The sequence below is a fragment of the Triticum dicoccoides genome, chromosome 3B (genome assembly GCF_002162155.2).
Source record: "Triticum dicoccoides isolate Atlit2015 ecotype Zavitan chromosome 3B, WEW_v2.0, whole genome shotgun sequence".
NCBI lineage: Eukaryota > Viridiplantae > Streptophyta > Magnoliopsida > Poales > Poaceae > Triticum > Triticum dicoccoides.
In genome coordinates, this window is record NC_041385.1 from 831969979 (window position 1) to 831989137 (window position 19159).

Sequence of the window (19159 nt, forward strand, 5' to 3'; positions counted from 1 at the left end):
TTTCAGGAGATTGTATAATGAATTTTTACCGACCAAAAGAAGTAATGTGCAAGAAAATGGAGTCCGGGAGGCACATGAGGTGCCCACGAGGCAGGGGGTGCGCCCAGTAAGGGTGGGCGCACCCTCCACCCTCATTGAGGCCTCGTGTCCTTCCCGGATTACTTCTTGCTTTCCAAAATTCTTAAATATTCCAAAACGGAGAAAAATTGTCATTAGAACTGTTTTGGAGTCGATTTACTTACCGTACCCCATACCTATTCCTTTTTGGAGTCTGAAATGTTCTGGAAAGTGTCCCTTATGTATTCCTCCGGGGTTACAATTTCAATAATATTAGTTTCAACATTTATAGGATTACCTGAGATATAATGTTTGATTCTTTGACCGTTCACCACCCTCGGACTTGTGCCCTCGAAGTTGTTGATTTTTATGGCACTAGAACGATAGACCTCCTCGATAACGTAAGGACCTTCCCACTTAGAGAGAAGTTTTCCTACAAAAAATCTTAAACGAGAGTTGAATAGCAAGACATAGTCACCTACATTAAACTCACGCTTTTGTATTCTTTTGTAATGCCATCTCTTAACTTTTTCTTTGAACAGCTTGGCATTCTCATATGCTTGGGTTCTCAATTCATCAAGTGAGCTAATATCAAATAACCTCTTCTCACCGGCAAGTTTGAAGTCATAGTTGAGCTCTTTAATAGCCCAATATGCTTTATGTTCAAGTTCGAGAGGTAAGTGACATGCTTTTCCATAAACTATCTTATACGGAGACATACCCATAGTGTTGAGGATATAACTACTGAGTGTAAACCGCCCAGGTGGGGCCGGTTCACGCTCAACTATACTGAAGCCCAGGAAGACAAAGAAGATGGCGGTATACTAATAAAGCTTAGAAGCCCAGAGCCCGAAGGCGGATTAGGGCCTATAATGGTAAACCGCCATAGTTGTATAACTTGTATTGTAAGTTAGGGAAGGAGAGACCGAGCCAGACACTTGTATGAGCCGGCCTCGGGACTCTGTAAACCGGCCGGGCGTCAACCTGTGTATATAAAGGGACAACTCGGTGGCGGTTCAGGGACAAGAAACAACAACTCGAGACTCAGGCAAAGCGTATTCGCTCCCTGGTCCTCGAAACCCAATCAATTCCATCACAACTAGACGTAGGCTTTTACCTTCATCGTAAGGGGCTGAACTAGTATAAAACTCTTGTGTCCCTTGTCCGGTTTAACCCCTTCAAGCTAATCTCGTTGCGATGGCTCCACGACTAAGTTCTTCTGTTAGGACATCTGACGTGATATTTCCATGATAGTTGGCGCCCACCGTGCGCCGGATTGGGCCCTTGAGGAGCATTACGGCGCCGCGCACTGCTGGACACCTCCGGTTCATCTATGTGCCTGCTATAGCTTTTGCTCGGATGGGGGGTTGAATGAATTCTGTCTTGGCTATAGGAATAAGCCTGCTGCTGCACAACAGCGGTTTGAAGAAGATCCTTGGCCCGCTAGTGAATCACCCTCCATTGGAATAGCTGCGAGGCAAGATGCTGCAGCAATCATGTTATCCAAAGGGCTAGAAAAATGACCCGGTGGTGTTGATACGTATTGCGGCGGGTTATCCGTTCGTCGAGGTGGGTCCGTTACCCGGGGTTGATCCGGAGCTGCCCCAGGTGCCATGGTCCGGTTTACTGTTACCGGATTACTTGGCCCAGTCCCCGGCATATTAAAGAGGTTTAGTCCTTCGTAAACCGGCGGCAGACGAGACCAGTACTTCCTTCGCAACACTTCATTTGACGCGTTCTGATCCAACATAAGCCGCTAATTCTGTGCGTGGATCTGCTGTGAATGAGCATCTAAAGTGGCCCGCTCTTCAGCCATATTGGTCTCCTCAGCCGCCAAGTCCGCCTTGGCCTAAGTTATCTGATCCTTTAGTTTTGTCACATCCGCATTATGCTGATCTTGGGTCTCCGGGGTGACTGCCATGGTCAACAATGTCATCAAAGTGTCCAGCAAACCGGCAAGAACTTGAGCCAATCGGTGCTCAGGGCCTCCTACCGTGGCTGCCGACCCGGACATCATTGCTGCTATGGAAGAAGACTGCAAGGTGGGCTGTGTTCCGGCCATGTAGACTGCAACCCGATTCGGCGGTTCAAAGGGGTCCGGAATGCTGTTGCCATCGGAATAGCCCCCAATCCAGCCGTCTTGCAATTGGTATAGCGACTCGGTTTCACCAGTGGAAGACTCGCCATCTGAGTAGACGGCCGTCTCACCATCGGACACCGGTTCGTATCCCGCACCATGGATGAATCCTACAAACGCACGCTTGATGGCAGGCTGAACCCGGGCAGGACTCGCACGCTGAGCCGTTTTGACGAGGTCGATGGAGATGTCCGGCTCAGGGCCCGGTTCGCTGATCTTGCCAATGAAAACGTGAATTCCACCAAAGGGAACCCGGTACCGTACTCGATTGAGCCGGCCTCGGGGCCCCATCCTGCGTCGTCGATGTAGAGCTTGCCGCGGCGACTCTTGGTCATCCGGCCAACCACATACCCTTTCAGTCCTTCAAAGCTGCCCTTCAAGAACTCGAAACCATCGTGTGATAGCCCCGCTGAGGGAGTCCTGGATAAGGGGGTATCCGGACAGCCGAACTGTTGGACTATGAAGATACAAGATAGAAGACTTTGTCCCGTGTCCGGATGGGACTCTCCTTGGCGTGGAAGGCAAGCTTGGCGATTCAGATGTAGATTTCCTCCTCTGTAAACCGACTCTGTGTAACCCTAGCCCCCTCCGATGTCTATGGATAAAGAAAAAATAGTATGCGGGCCTCATGGCAGCTGAACCGCACTCTGGCCGCATTGTCGTCTCGCCTCCACCTATGCCCATGGTATTTTGAGCATGTAGTTGTGTACGCGTGGCACGAACGCCGCTTGAATGGGGCTGGGGTGGAGGCCGGGTTGCTAATCGAGCTCCTGGCGTGCCTGACGGTCCTGTTGCGGGGTACTCCAGACTCGCTTGATGGCGTTCGGGGATGTCGTTGCCGAATTGGCTATTTGTCAGAGGAGGATGCTTTGTACTTCTGCCGCGAGGGCCGCAGTGTGTTCTTCCATACGAAGGGAGCGGTCTGTATTTCCATTGACTGTTATGACCCCGCGAGGTCCTGGCATCTTGAGCTTGAGGTATGCATAGTGTGGTACTGCATTGAAACGAGCGAACGCGGTTCGTCCAAGTAGTGCCTGGTAGCCACTACGGAAAGGGGCGATATCGAAGATTAACTCCGTGCTTCGGAAGTTATCCGGATATCCGAAGACCACTTCCAGTGTTATTGAGCCCGTGCAGCGGGCCTCTACCCCTGGAATTACACCTTTGAAGGTGGTTTTGGTGGGTTTGATCCGTGACGGATCGATGCCCATTTTGCACACTGTGTCCTGATAAAGCAGGTTCAGGCTGCTGCCACCGTCCATGAGGACTCGCGTGAGGTGGAATCCATTGATGATTGGGTCAAGGACCAATGCGGCTGAGCCGCCGTGATGGATGCTGGTGGGGTGCTCCCTACGATCAAAGGTGATCGGACAGGATGACCATGGGTTGAATTTTGGGGCGACGGGCTCCATCGCATAGACGTCCCTAAGTGCACGCTTTCGCTCCTGTTTGGGGATGTGAGTGGCATAGATCATGTTCACCGTTTTTACCTGGCGAGGAAATTTCTTCTGTCCTCCAGTGTTCAGACGCCGGGGCTCCTCATCATCATCGTTGTGCAGCCCATTGTCCTCGTTCTAGGCATTTATCTTGCTGGCCTGTTTGAACACCCAGCAATCTCTGTTAGTGTGATTGGCTGGTTTATCGGGGGTGCCGTGAATCTGGCACAAGCAGTCGAGTATGCGGTCCAAACTGGACGATCCTGGGTTGTTTCTCTTGAACGGCTTCTTCCGCTGACCGGATTTGGAGTTGCTGAATCCGGCATTAACTGTCGTATCCTCCATATTGTCGCCATTGTTTTGACGCTTGTGTCTGTTGCGCCGTGGCTTTCTGTTACTGTCACGGATATCTGAAGTGACATGGTTTCCTGGCGCTGTGTTACTGCGAGCCAGCCAGCTGTCCTCACCCGCGCAAAAGCGGGTCATTAGTGTTGTGAGGGCCGCCATGGTCTTCGGTTTTTCTTGGCCGACGTGTCGGGCAAGCCACTCATCACGGATATTATGCTTAAAGGCCGCCAGGGCCTCGGCGTCCGGACAGTCAACAATTTGGTTCTTTTTAGTTAGGAACCGAGTCCAGAATTTCCTGGCTGACTCTCTGGGCTGTTGGGTAATGTGACTTAAGTCATCAGCATCCGGTGGTCGCACGTAAGTACCCTGGAAGTTATCGAGGAAAGCGTCCTCAAGATTTTCCCAACTGCCAATGGAGTTTGCTGGCAGGCTATTCAGCCAGTGTCTGGCTGGCCCTTTAAGCTTGAGTGGGAGATACTTGATGGCATGTAGGTCATCACCGCGGGCCATGTGAATGTGGAGAAGAAAATCCTCGATCCACACTGCGGGTCTGTTGTGCCATCGTATGACTCGATGTTGACGGATTTAAACGCTTCTGGGAATTCACGTTCCATTACTTCATCAGTGAAGCAGAGGGGGTGTGCAGCGCTTCTATGCCGGGCTATATCACGGCGTAGTCCGATTGGGTTTGGTCGGTAATATCCGGCCCGGCTAGATTTATCAGTATTGTATCCGGCGTGACGATTGGTGTCGTAGGCTGTGGCGCGCCCTCGTGATCCGTAGATCGATCTTGGTTGTCCGGATACCCCCTTATCCAGGACTCCCTCAGTTGGTGGCTTCGCCCCAAACATCAAATGGTTCAATAACAAGAGAGTAATTCACAGGCATTTCTTGACGTCTACTAATATTACCAATTCTTGACATTCATCACAAGACAAGACAAACTTACGAGCATCTTTGAAGAGAGTAGGCCAATAAAAATCGGATTGCAATACCTTATGTGCAGTTCTATCTCCAGCGTGGTGTCCTCCATATGGTTCGGAGTGACACTTGCGTAGGATTTGTTCCTGTTCATGCTCGGGTACACAACGTCTAATAACACCATATACTCCTTCTTTATAAAGGTGTGGGTCATCCCAGAAGTAATGTCTTAAATCATAAAAGAACCTTTTCTTTTCCTGGTATGTGAAACTAGGTGGTATAAATTTAGCAACAATGTAATTAGCATAATCAGCATACCATGGAGCAGTACGAGAAGCATTAATGACCGCTAATTGTTCATCAGGAAAGCTATCATCAATAGGTAGTGGGTCATCAAGAACATTCTCTAACCTAGACAAGTTGTCTGCAACGGGGTTCTCAGCTCCCTTTCTATCAATAATATGCAAATCAAATTCTTGGAGCAAGAGAACCCATCTAATAAGTCTAGGTTTAGCATCTTTATTTTCCATAAGATATTTAATAGCAGCATGATCAGTGTGAATAGTAACTTTAGAATCAATAATATAAGGTCTGAACTTATCACAAGCAAATATAGCTGCTAAGAATTCTTTTTCAGTAGTAGCATAAATTCTCTGGGCAGTATCAAGAGTTTTACTAGCATACTAGATAACATTTAATTTCTTATCGACTCTTTGCCCTAGAATAGCACCTACAGCATAATCACTAGCATCACACATAATTTCAAAGGGTAAATTCCAACCAGGTGGTTGAACAATAGGTGCAGTGATCAAAGCTTTCTTAAGTATTTCAAATGCTTCTACACAATCATCATCAAAGACAAAAGGAATATCTTTTTGCAATAAATTAGTCAGAGGCCTAGAGATTTTAGAAAAGTCCTTAATGAACCTCCTATAAAAACCGGCATGACCAAGGAAACTTCTTTTACCTTTTATGTCATTGGGACACGACATCTTTTCAATAGCATCAACTTTAGCTTTATCAACTTCAATGCCTCTTTGAGAAATTTTATGCCCCAAGACAATGCCTTCATTAACCATAAAGTGGCACCTTTCCCAATTCAAGACGAGACTAGTGTCTTCACATCTCTGCAAAACTCGATCAAGGTTGCTCAAGCAATCATCAAAAGAGGATCCATAAACGGAGAAGTCATCCATGAATACCTCACAAATCTTTTCACAAAAGTCAGAGAATATAGCCATCATGCATCTTTGAAAGGTAGCAGGTGCATTACATAAACCAACAGGCATACGTCTATAAGCGAAAGTACCGAAAGGCAAGTAAAAGTAGTTCTTGATTGATCCTCCGCTGACATAGGTATTTGAAAGAAACCAGAATAACCATCTAGAAAGCAGAAATGTGTATGTTTGGATAGTCTTTCTAGCATTTGATCAATAATAGGTAAAGGGTAATGATCTTTCTTAGTAGCCTTATTTAATTTACGGAAATCAATTACCATCCTATAACCTGTAATAATTCTTTGCGGAATCAATTCATCTTTATCATTAGGAACGATAGTAATACCTCCCTTCTTAGGGATGTAATGGACAGGACTTACCCAATCAATATCAGCAACGGGATAAATTATACCTGTCTCAAGGAGCTTTAGTATCTCCTTTCTTACCACTTCTTTCATCTTAGGATTTAACCATCGTTGATGATCTCTAACTAGTTTGGAGCTTTCGTCCAATTTAATTTTATGTTGGCATAGAGTGGGACTAATGCCCTTAAGATCATCCGGAGTATATCCAATAGCAGCACGGTGCTTCTTCAAAGTTTTCAATAATCTTTCCTATTCTTGCTCTGAAAGGTTAGCACTAATAATAATAGGATATATCTTTTTTTCATCAAGATAAGCATATTTAAGATTATCAGGTAACGGTTTGAGCTCAAAAACGGGATCACCCTTGGGTGGAGGGGGATCTCCTAGGATTTCAACAGGCAAGTTGTGTTTCAGAATAGGACCCTGTTGAAGGAATACTTCATTTATTTCCCTTCTTTCATTCATAACGAAAGTGCTAGTTATCGACTAGAGGGGGTGAATAGACGATTTTTATGAAAGTCTTCAAAACATGGGAGTTTCAAATACAAACAATAGAAATGAACCTATAAAGCAGCGTAAGGTAGACTACACTAGGCAAGCCATAGTCAAGCAAGCACGAAGCTAAAGCACAAAGACTATTAGCATCTAGGTAGTAATAATCAGGATGGAAGATAGTATCACGCCAATCAGAACAAGATGTCACACAGTGAAGTCAAACAGATAATGTAAGTAGGCAATTACTTCATGAAGACAAACTGTAAGAAATGAAGAGTGAGAGATAGAACCAGTAGCTTGGAGAGGACAATGATTTGTTCGACCAGTTCTAGTTGTTGTGACAACTGTACGTCTGGTTGGGGAGGCTGAGGTTCAACTCAGAAGACTGCGTCTTCACCTTATTCCCCTTGAGCTAGGGACACCTAGTCCCCGCCCAATCACTCTGGTAAGTCTTCAAGGTAGACTTCCAAACCTTCACAGACTTCGTTCACTGGCAATCCACAATGACTCTTAGATGCTCAGAACACGACGCCTAACCGGCTGGAGGATTCACAGTCCTCAAGTGTAACAAGTCTTTAGATCACACAGACAGAAAGACTTTAGTGATGCCAAACACTCTTGGGGCTCTGGGTGTTTTGGGCTTTGTCCTCGCAAGGATTTCTCTCTCAAATGCTTCGGAGGTGGGTTGCTCTCAAACGACAAAAGCTATGCATTAACTCTGAGCAACCACCAATTTATGGTGTAGGGGGTGGGCTATTTATAGCCACTAGGCAAGCTAACCTGATTTGTCCGAAATGACCCTGGGTCACTAAGGAACTGACACGTGTTCCAACAGTCAGATTTCAAACACACGCGGCAGCTTAACTTGGGCTACAAGTAAAGCGGACTCATCCGACTCTGGATAAGATTTGCTCTCATTGTCTTCGCTCAAAGACATAGGATTTGGTTGAGCATCACTTCAGTCACTCTGACTTTGTTCACTTGGACCCCACTTAACAGTGCGGTGGTTCCTATGACTCAAAAAAGAAGAAAGGGGAACTACGAAACAACTATGTCTTCGCATTCCATAGTCTTCACGTGAATGTCTTCTCTTGTCATAGACTTCAATGTGAATATCTTCATAGACCACCATTATCTTCAATGTCTTCACACATTTTTAGGGGTCATCTCCGGTAGGTAAACCGAATCAATGAGGGACTACTACCTGTGTTATACTACAATTCTCACAAACACATTAGTCCCTCAACCAGGTTTGTCGTCAATACTCCAAAACCAACTAGGGGTGGCACTAGATGCACTTACAATCTCCCCCTTTTTGGTGATTGATGACAAACTTGTTGAAGTATTCAACGGGGATAAAAGTACGTGAAATTGTAAAGGATTTAGGTATTGTCTTCATGAGTAGCAAAAGGCTCCCCCTGAAGATGTCCATATAAGTATTTTACTTTTGGAATGCAAATGCACATGGCAGGTTGTACTTGTGGAGATCCTCTTCAACTTATGAAAGCAATTCATCATGCATAAAAGGATATAACGAAGATAATGACATGCATAATGAAAAATGGACGTCTGCAATATGACTTCGTGTGGGATTCATCATCGCATATGCGGAATTTATCATCGCATCACAGAATAGCAGAAAGAGTAGCACACAACCATCAAGTTTAAGTGTTACAACTCAAAGAACCAAATGTATCAAAAGTGAGAGTTGTAAGCACAAGGAAAAAGTATAGCAACCACCCATATGGACCCGCTTGAAGACTATCAACTCATATGCTTCTCCCCCTTTTGTCAGTAAGGACCAAAAAGGTTTGAAGACATAGAGCTTCTACTCGTTCCCAAAAGTAGAAGGTGAAGCAGCAGGGTCGTCGTTAAGGTTTGGTGGTGCTGAAGAACTTGGTGCAGTGTCGACACGCGGTGATGCAGGGGTTGGAGAAGTGACATCATCTTCATCCTCGATGACTCTAGCATTCACATTAGCTGCGGAAGAGGAGTATTCAGAGTCTTCAAGAGATGGAGTCCGATGCAGAACAGCATTCCTAGGAGGTGTTGAATCAAACTTCATTCTTTCTGTGAAGCCATCTTGTTGAAGATCATCTTCAGAGCTTATCAGCGTCAAACCCTTCCACGTCCGCCGACAGGTTTCATGGGAGACAAAGGCATTCTTGGTGGCAAGGTTGCGAATGCGGTTTACATCCACCAAGAGGCTTTGCATCTGATGCTTCAACCAGTCATGATGCTTATCCTGTTTGTGATGCAGGGCGACGAGAAGCTCTCGGTCATTGAGAACACGAGAACGCTTCCGAGGCCGTTGAGCAATAGTGCTTTCTGTGGCTTCACTATGGGCACGGTGAGGTGCATGTGTATTTCCAGCCAAAGGATAAACACGAGTGGCAGCCAGAACTCCTTCAATGGGTTGAGTGAAACTCTGGCGAAGATAAATTGGCTCCTTGGCAGGATCTGGATATATGGCTTCAACAGACATATTAACCTCTAGTAAGAAGATAATGTGGTTGCGTGCAGAGGGCTCATAGTTGAAAGCAGAGTGGAGCTTGATCAGGTGCAAAACCCATGGAGCATAGAACTTCAGTCCAAAGATGTCGGAGCCTGATGCAGTAAGTTGACGGATGAAAAAGTCTTGAGCATTGAAGCATTTGCCATGGAGAATATAGAAGACCAACGTCTTCATTGAACCTCAAGCTTTGCATTTGGGAATGTCCTTTGATAGGACAAAGAGTTCGCCGTATGATGTGGTAGATGGTGCGTGGGAGATACTCAAGGTCTTCAACAAAGAACTCCTTAGGATATGCAGCATCTGGAGGAAAAGGCTTCATCATACTGAGCATCTGGCTCATGTCGGGTTCAGTCTTCTGGAAAATTCTCTCCAAAGCATCACGATGAAGCTGACAACCAGGTTCAAACAGATCACCTAGAGTGGGCAGGCCAGTGACCTCAATGATATCAAGAGCTTTGGCTTCATGATGTACATTGCCTGTCATCCACTCAAGGATCCATGTCTTCGGATCCCTGTTGTAGCCGCGAATGTGAAGGGTGGCATAGAATTGGAGTAGCAGCTCTTCGTTCCAGTGTTCCTTGTCGGTGACAAACTGTAAAAGGCCAGCTTCTCTGAAGTAATCCAACGCTTCTTCCAAACAGGGCAGGCCAGCTATAGCTTCAGTATCAAGATGCATATGGGGGAATATGCGCCCTTGATTGTAAAGAATGCATGAGTAGTAGCTGCGCTGTTGATAGCTCTAGAACCGGTCAGACGAAATTTTTGGCTTGGTATAGGGGTTCTTGTCGCTATCAAAGAAAGTGTTGTGGTCAATGAAACCATTTACGTTGAATGATCTTGGCGCAGATGCAGAACTGGAAACCTTGGCAGTCTTGGCTTAGGCTTCTGGACCTAAGGCCTATGCTCCACATGATAATCAAACTCGGGACCGGGAGCAGGTGGAGGAACCAGAATTGGCCATCTGACAGTGACAAGCTCACCTTGATAGAATGCTTGCTCAATGGTGTGTGGCCTTGGAGGCAGAACAGGAGCAGTGTCAGTGGCAGTGGCATTGACTTCAGGTGCAGCATTGGCTTCAGGTGCATGAACTTCTGGCACCACATTAGCTTCAGGCGCCACATTTGCTTCAGTCATGACAATGTCATGGGCTTTAGTTAAGTTGTCTGTGGCCGCCTCAGTATTGTCAACCTCCAGTTGAGGAGCTGGAGGGTCAGACACGTTCTCCTAGAGAACAGCTTCAGGGTTGGACGGGGGTGTAGCAGCACGATCTTCATCTTGACGGGGTTCTTCTTGTTCATCAGCTGATGCAGCCGGTATGTCTTTAGCAGCATTTGCTTCAGACACAGAGACATTCGTAGTAGGAGTGGCTCCAGGAAACACATGTTGTGCTGCCAAGTTTGGTTGCACTTGTCCTTCTGGAATGCTCGATGAATCGACTTTTGGCCTTGGTCCTTTGCGAAGCCTGCGAAACACGGGCAACGCCTGTGGTGATGGAGTTGACTGGGCCTCAAAGTCGTCATCATCATCAAGTACCGGATTGGTGACTTGAGCTGGGGGAGTTTCTTGGCGAATCTTGACTTGGGGATGCTGGTTGTGGGTGATCAGCCCATGAGGCATCCTGAGTGATTGGTGTCAAAGGACGACCAATACTGATGAGTTTGATGTTCGTGAGAACAAGCGATGATACTATGTTGTGCTCGATCTGAGGAAGGACTTCATCATCATTTACATTGTCCTGAGGAACAATGTCTTCAGCCACGGTGTGATCAACAGCTGGATCTGCTTGAGCTTCAGGAGCCTCTGTGGTAGCAGGCTCATGAACTATCAGCTGACGCTCTTGGTGTTCAGATGCAGGACGAGCAACAGAAATTGGCTCGACGACGAGGGGCTCTATGGGAGCAGCCCGATTCTTCTTAGTCTTTCTCTTCTTCTTGGGGGGTGCATCATCAGTGGTGTTCTTGGACTTGCGCTTTCTGGCTTCGGCTTCTGCTGCCTTGATTTTCTTTTGTTCTGAAGCCACTGTGGGGACCTTAGGCTTCGAGCCTGTCATACTGGCAGGGAAGACAATGTGAGGTTCTTCCCGCTTGGATTCTTCAGTTGGGGCCACAATGGACTTCTTCTTCTCGGCAGCCATCTTGGGGTTGATGCCAGGACGCTCCAAGTGCCTTGCGCTTTTCAGCTTCATTGTAGGCTTGAACACACTTGGCAGCGAGGAGTTTCATGCGCTCTCGGGAACCTTTAGCTTCGTGTTTCTTGTGAAACGCCTCCTTGAGCTCATGCATCATGTTCTTGAAGTTCTAGACATCAGTTACACTGAGGTTGGCCATGTGCTTCTTGAACTGAGCCTTTTCAAAGTCAATCTTGTTTTTCAGCTCAACAATCGTCCTTTCAGCTCAACAATCGGCCTTAGCGTCTCCTTTCAGCTCAACAATTGCTACCACAGAGCTGAAAAGCCAATGGCTCCATGAAAGGAGACGCTGAGGCCGATTGGGAGCTGAAGATCGTCGAAGCTGAGGTCAGGGCTATCAAACCACTCATCAATGAACTTGTTCAGGATGTCCACATCAAAGATAGGCAGATCGTTGAAGATTTCTGCCTCCTGTTTTCTCTTTATCAGCAGTTCGAGAGCAGCATCGCCAAGATCTTCATCACTTGACAGAGAAATGGCGTCAGTTTCATTCCTCAGAACAGCAGCAGGTGTTAGGGCTTGACCAGAACTTTGGACATTTCTCTTCTGGGGCTTCTCTTTATTCTTAGAGATGCGAGAGAGATCTTCAGAAGCAACACTTTGCGCAGGAGGAGCTGTTGGCAGAGGCTTCGCACGGGAAGCTTTTTGTGCAGCAGTGGGTTTTGAAACCGTAGACTTCTTCTGCTTCTGCAGCTTAGGAGGAGCAGGAACTTCACAAGAATTAGCATGATTGTCAGAGTGATCCACGTTAGCACCTTGAACGGGAATGTGAGAGATGAGGCCGTCGAGGTCGTAGAAGGGACCGATTCTGTTCTCATTAGCTTCACGGGTGCCATCTTCCCGAGGAGCAGATGGACCTGGGTTGAAGTCAAGTCCAAGTGCCTTCTTGTTCTTCACAGCAGAGTCTTTGGCAAACTTGAAGTTGCGCTTGAACAGATTGTCTTCGCGACACCATAGCAGAGAAGATGGGTCAGCATCATCAGGTTGTGGTCCACGGACCATGCAAGGGTAGAATTCCTGAGAGATAGCTTCAGATTTGGTCTTGGGTCGAAGATTTTTGTAAAGAATATCTCCCCAAGGATGCTTTATGGCATTCTTTTCAGCATATTCCTTGGTGATGAATATGTACTTGAACCATTGCTCGGCCCAATATCTTCGAATCCATTGGATTCATGTTTTGCACTGACCATAGCTTTCTTCGGGATCATTTTTGTACAATTCATACCGATCTTCGAGCAGATCCATGGAAGTGCCCCCGCGGCGCTATCTGCCTCCCTTTCTGGCTGACTTCTGAGTTGCCATGAAGCTTAACCTGAATGGCTTCAAAACTGTCAAAGGCTTCCATCTGTTGGACAGACAAGAACTGGCTTCAAGAGAATTTATGTGACTCTGTAAGAATTCTGCAAATGAATGCAAACTATGAGAACCAAGGGATTCTCCCATGTACATGTACCTGTGACAGCATTAGAGATGCGAGGGGAGGGGAAGAGGTCATATGCATTCTCAGAAGATTTTGAAGATAAATTAGTTTTGAAGACATTGACCTCATACCGTGAAGACATTCACTTATTTGATGTGAGTTGGTTCCAGATTTGTACGAATCCAAGAATAGGTACAAGTGAGGAATCTAACTATGTGAAGCATAAGTGAATATACTAGGCATAATATGAGATGCAGAACGGGATAGATTCAACTTTGGGACTATAGAAACCACTTTTGTTTAAGAGAGATGAATCTATCGGATCAAAAAGATGGTAAAAAGTGAGTTTTAATTACCACACGATGAACTGCTAGACGGAGTAGAGAGGAGGCCGAGAAGTTCGATCTTCCGTGCCCTAACTTGGCGATGGAAAACACCTACGACGCCGGTGGAGGAGACGAGGTCCGCGGCCGGTGTGAGGATGGCGTCGACGAGGTCGCGGCAACTAAGCGCTTCGTCGCCGGCGTCGTCGCGAGCTAGAGGTGGCGCTAGGGTTTGTCGAGGTGGGAAGGTGGAAGAAGGATTTTGACCGCGGTTGGATGTGTATTTATAAGGAAAGGGACGGCACAACGCAATTACGCAGGTGCCCCTGACAGTTCACATCCGAGGGACACGCGGCGAACATGCAACACATTGGAAGTTGTTCCATGTTCACACGCACACCTGGACTGTCGGGTGGTCGTTCCGGCTTCTCCGGGTTTCAGGCAAAAAGGATTTAGCATTTAAAACAGATTTAATGTTTGCCTCTGTATCTTCTACTGACAAGGACGCAGAGAAGACATTCGCAGTTTCAATATAATGCATATGATTTGGATAGATAGAATTTGAGGTAGAAGCATAGAAGGGGTTAGGGTCCGATCACTCACTTAGTTCAAAATATTCAAGCAAGAAGACATAGCTATAAGTGAATGTTGTAGAGGACAGAACACAAGTATATACATAACTAGTATAGGACAAGACCAAATCAACATTGTGAAGATAATCATGAAGTCAAATCAATGTTGAAGACAAATCAAATGCGAAGACTTTGCAATCATAACACCAAGGGAAAACACTTCAAACAAAAGTTTGGTGGTGGCGTTGCCCACCGTATAGGAAGTATTAGACCCAGACACGGCGCACAATTATCATGGCGCTCCGAAGTCAAATTCCGCATTAATGTATTCACACTTAGAGTGTATGTCTTCATTGATTGAAGATATACATTACTTCGTGCGTTGTACATCTAAGTCGTCAACATGCATAAGTGTTAGGATGTGTGCCTAATCACAGGACATTCGAGGATTCTAAGATATTTAGCTCACACTGCAACTTGCAAAACCTTTTCTCATCCAAGGGCTTTGTGAAGATATCTGCCAATTGCTCTTCAGTGTTGACGTGAATGATATCAATATCTTCCTTCATGACATGATCTCTGAGAAAGTGATGACGAATTTCAATGTGCTTTGTCTTCGAGTGTTGAATTGGGTTGTTGGCAATCTTGATGGCGCTTTCATTGTTGCAGTAGAGTGGCACATTCTTCAGATGGATGCCATAGTCCTTGAGAGTTTGCTTCATCCACAGAAGCTGAGCGCAGCAAGATCCAGCAGCAATGTATTCAGATTCAGCAGTGGAGAGAGATACACAGTTCTGCTTCTTTGAAGACCAATAGACAAGTGATCGACCCAGAAAGTGACAGGTGCCTGATGTAGACTTGCGATCCACCTTCTCACCAGCATAATCAGCATCCGAGAATCCAACTAGATCAAACTATGAGCCCTTTGGATACCATAATCCTAGTGTTGGGGTGTAAGCCAAATATCGAAGAATTCGCTTCACAACTAAGTGATGCGATTCCTTTGGTGCCGCTTGGAATCGGGCACACATGCAAACACTGAGCATGATATCTGGCCTAGATGCATGTAAATAAAGCAAAGGACCAATCATGGAGCGGTATACCTTTTGATCGAACTCTTTACCATTGGCGTCGGGACTCAGATGACTTTTGGTTGGCATTGGCGTCGTGTATCCTTTGTAGTCTTGCATTCCAAACTTCTTCAGGCAGTCTTTGAGGTATTTTTCTTGAGATATGAAGATGTCGTTGCTTTGTTGACGGATTTGAAGACCCGGGAAGAACTTCAACTCTCCCATCATGGACATCTGATATTGCTCTTGCATCATGTGACCAAACTCATCACTCTAGTTCTTGTCAGTGCAGCCGAAGATAATGTCATCCACATAGATTTGGCATACAAACAGTTCTCTATCATATGTCTTCGTGAAGAGAGTGGGATCAAGAGAACTAGGTTTGAAGCCTTTGCTCTTCAAGAAGTCTTTGAGTGTGTCATACCAAGCACAAGGGGCTTGTTTGAGGCCATACAGTGCCTTGTTGAGCTTGTATACCATATCAGGATATTTTGGATCTTCAAAGCTAGGCGGTTGTGCAACATATACTTCTTCCTCAATCTTGCCATTGAGAAAGGCACTTTTCACATCCATTTGACACAGAAGGATGTTGTGATGATTTGCGTAGGCTAGCAGTATCTGAATGGCTTCAAGCCTAGCCACCAGAGCAAATGTTTCATCAAAGTCAATTCCTTCAACTTGAGTATATCCTTGAGCAACGAGACGTGCCTTGTTTCTAACAACTTGACCATGTTCATATTGCTTGTTGCGATATATCCATTTGGTGCCTATTATGTTGTGCTCGCGAGGATCAGGACGCTTGACTAGTTCCCAGACATTGTTCAGCTTGAACTGTTGAAGCTCCTCTTGCATAGCTTGAATCCATTTAGGTTCCATGAAAGCTTCAGCAACTTTCTTGGGTTCAGATATTGAGACAAATGCAAAGTGCCCACAGAAATTTGCTAGCTGTGTTGCTCTTGAACGAGTGACTAGACCAGGCGCATTGATGCTATCAATTATCTTCTCAATATGTACTTCATTTGCAACACGAGGAAGAACTGGGCAAAGATTTTGCTCTTGCTGAACATTGTCTTCATTTTGAGGATTGGCTTCAGGCTAAGCATTGTCTTCAGGTTGATTAGGTGCAGAAATGATCAGTTCGTCTTCAGCCTGTGCCTCAGACGGTATGATCTCTCCGACTCCCATTTGCTTGATTGATTCACTAGGAGGTACTTCATCTAGCACATTTGCACGTGCTCTCTTTGCGAGCCGTTAGTCTCATCGAACCGCACATCCATAGTTTTAACCACTTTATAGTGAAAGAGGTTGAAGACTCTGTAGGAGTGCGAATCCTTTCTGTAATCAAGCATAAAACCTTCATGTGCTTCCAGTGCAAATTTTGAAGTGTGATGTGGATCCTTGATCTAGCACCTAGCACCAAATACTCTGAAGTAACTGACATTTGGCTTCTTACCAGTTAGGAGTTCGTAGGATGTCTTCTTCAGAAGCTTGTGAACATAAACACGGTTGATGACATGGCATGCAATATCAATGGCTTCGGGCCAGAACTTTCTTGGAGTCTTGTATTCATCAAGCATTGTCCGAGCCACCTCAATAAGGGTTTTGTTCTTGCGCTCCATGATGCCATTCTGCTGAGGTGTGTAAGGAGCAGAGAACTCATGAGTGATACCCAAGTGAAAGTGCTAGTTATCGACTAGAGGGAGGGTGAATAGGCAATTTTTATCAAAGTCTTCAAAACGTGGAAGTTTCGAAGACAAACAATAGAAACGACCTAATTGATATGCAGCGGAAGATAAACTACAACAAGCAAACCATGGTCAAGTATGCAATAATGTGAAAGTACAAAGACTAATAGCAGCTTGGTAGTAAGGATCAGGATGGAAGATAGTATGAAGCCAACCAACGATAGTAGTCAAGCAATGAAGTCAAACAGGTACAACAGATAGGCAATGACTTCACGAAGACAAACTCAAAGTAAAGGGAGGGAGAGGATAGAACCAGTCACTTGTTGAAGACACGGGATTTGTTGGACCAGTTCCAGTTGCTGTGACAACTGTATGTCTGGTTAGGGAGGCTGAGATTCAACTCAGAAGACCGCGTCTTCACCTTATTCCTCTTGAGCTAAGGACACACAATCCTCGCCCAATCACTCTGGTAAGTCTTCAAGGTAGACTTTCGAACCTTCACAGACTTCGTTCACCGACGATCCACAATGACTCTTGGATGCTCAGAACGCGACGCCTAACCGGCTGGAGGATACACAGTCCTCAAGTGTAATAAGTCTTCAGGTCACTCAGACAGAAAGACTTCAGTGATGCCTAACACTCTTTGGCTCTGGGTGTTTGGGCTTTGTCCTCGCAAGGATTTCTCTCTCTCAAAGGCTTCGAGGTGGGTTGCTCTCAAATGACAAAAGCCGTGAACTAACTCTGAGCAGCAACCAATTTATGGTGTAGGGGGTGGGCTATTTATAGCCACAAGGCAACCCGACCTGATATGTCCGAAATGACCCTGGGTTACTAAGGAACTGACACGTGTTCCAATGGTTAGATTTCAAACACACACGACAACTTTACTTGGGCTACAAGCAAAGCTGACTCATCCAGCTCTGGATAAGATTTGCACTCATTATCTTCGCTCGAAGACATAGGATTTGGGTTGAGCATCACTTCAGTCATTCTGACTTTGTTCACTTGGACCCCACTTAACAGTACGGTGGTTCCTATGACTCAACAAAGAAGAAAAGGAAACAACGAAACAACACAGTCTTCGCGCTCCATAGTCTTCACTCAATGTCTTCTCATGTCATAGTCTTCAATATGAATATCTTCACATACCACCATTGTCGTCAATGTCTTCATACATTTTTAGGGGTCATCTCCGGTAGGTAAACCGAATCAATGAGGGACACTACCTGCGTTATCCTGCAATTCTCACAAACGCATTAGTCCCTCAACCAACTTTGTCGTCAATACTCCAAAACCAACTAGGGGTGGCACTAGATGCACTAACAATTTCCCCCTTTTTGGTGATTGATGACAAACTAGTTGAAGTTTTCAACGGGAATAAAGTATGTGAAATTGTAAAGGATAGGATATTGCCTTCATAAGTGGCAAAGGCTCCCCCTGAAGATGTGCATGTAAGTAATTTGCTTTTACAATGCAAATGCACATGGCAAGTTGTACTTGTGGAGATCCTCTTCACCTTATGAAGATAATTCATCATGCATGAAATGATATAACTAAGAGAGTGACATGCATAATGAAAAATGGACGTCTCCAGAAGGATCTAAGTGCGGAAGTTATCATCGCACACGGAAAAGCAAATAAGTAGCAGACGACCATCGAGTTTAAGTGTTACAACTCAAAGAACGAAATGTATCAAAAGCAAGAGTTGTAATCACTAGGCAAAATATAAAGCAACCGCCCATATGAACCCGCTTGAAGACTATCAAACTCATATGCTTCTCCCCCTTTTGTTAGTAATGACCAAAAAGGTTTGAAGACATAGAGCATCTACTCGTCCTCATGAGGATTACGTGAAGCAGCAGGGTTGTCGTTGTTGTTTGGCGACGCAGACGAACTTGGTGCAGTGTCGATGCGTGTAGAAGTAGGGGGTGGTGAAGTAGCATCGTCTTCATCATCGATCACTTTGGCATTCACAGTTGCCGTGGAGGAAGAATAGTCAGAGTCTTCAAGGGATGGAGTTCGACGTAGGACAGCATTCCGTGGAGGAGTGGAGTCAAACTTGAATCTTTCAGTGAATTCATCGTCTTGAAGATCTGCTTCAGCACTGAGCAGTGTCAAACTCTTCCATGATCACCACAGGTCTCGTGAGTGACAAAGGCATTCTTGGTGGCAAGATTTCGAATGTGATTGACGTCCACCAAGAGGCTTTGCATCTGTCGCTTGAGCCAAAAGTGATGCTTGTCTTGTTTTTGATGCAATGCCACAAGAAGTTCTCGGTCATTTAGGACGCGAGAGCGCTTCTTAGGCCTTTGGGCAATTCTGCTCTCAGTAGCTTCAGTTGGCGCACGATGAGGCAGACGAGTGTTCCCAGCCATTGGATAGACACGAGTTACTGCTTGGACTCCTTCCA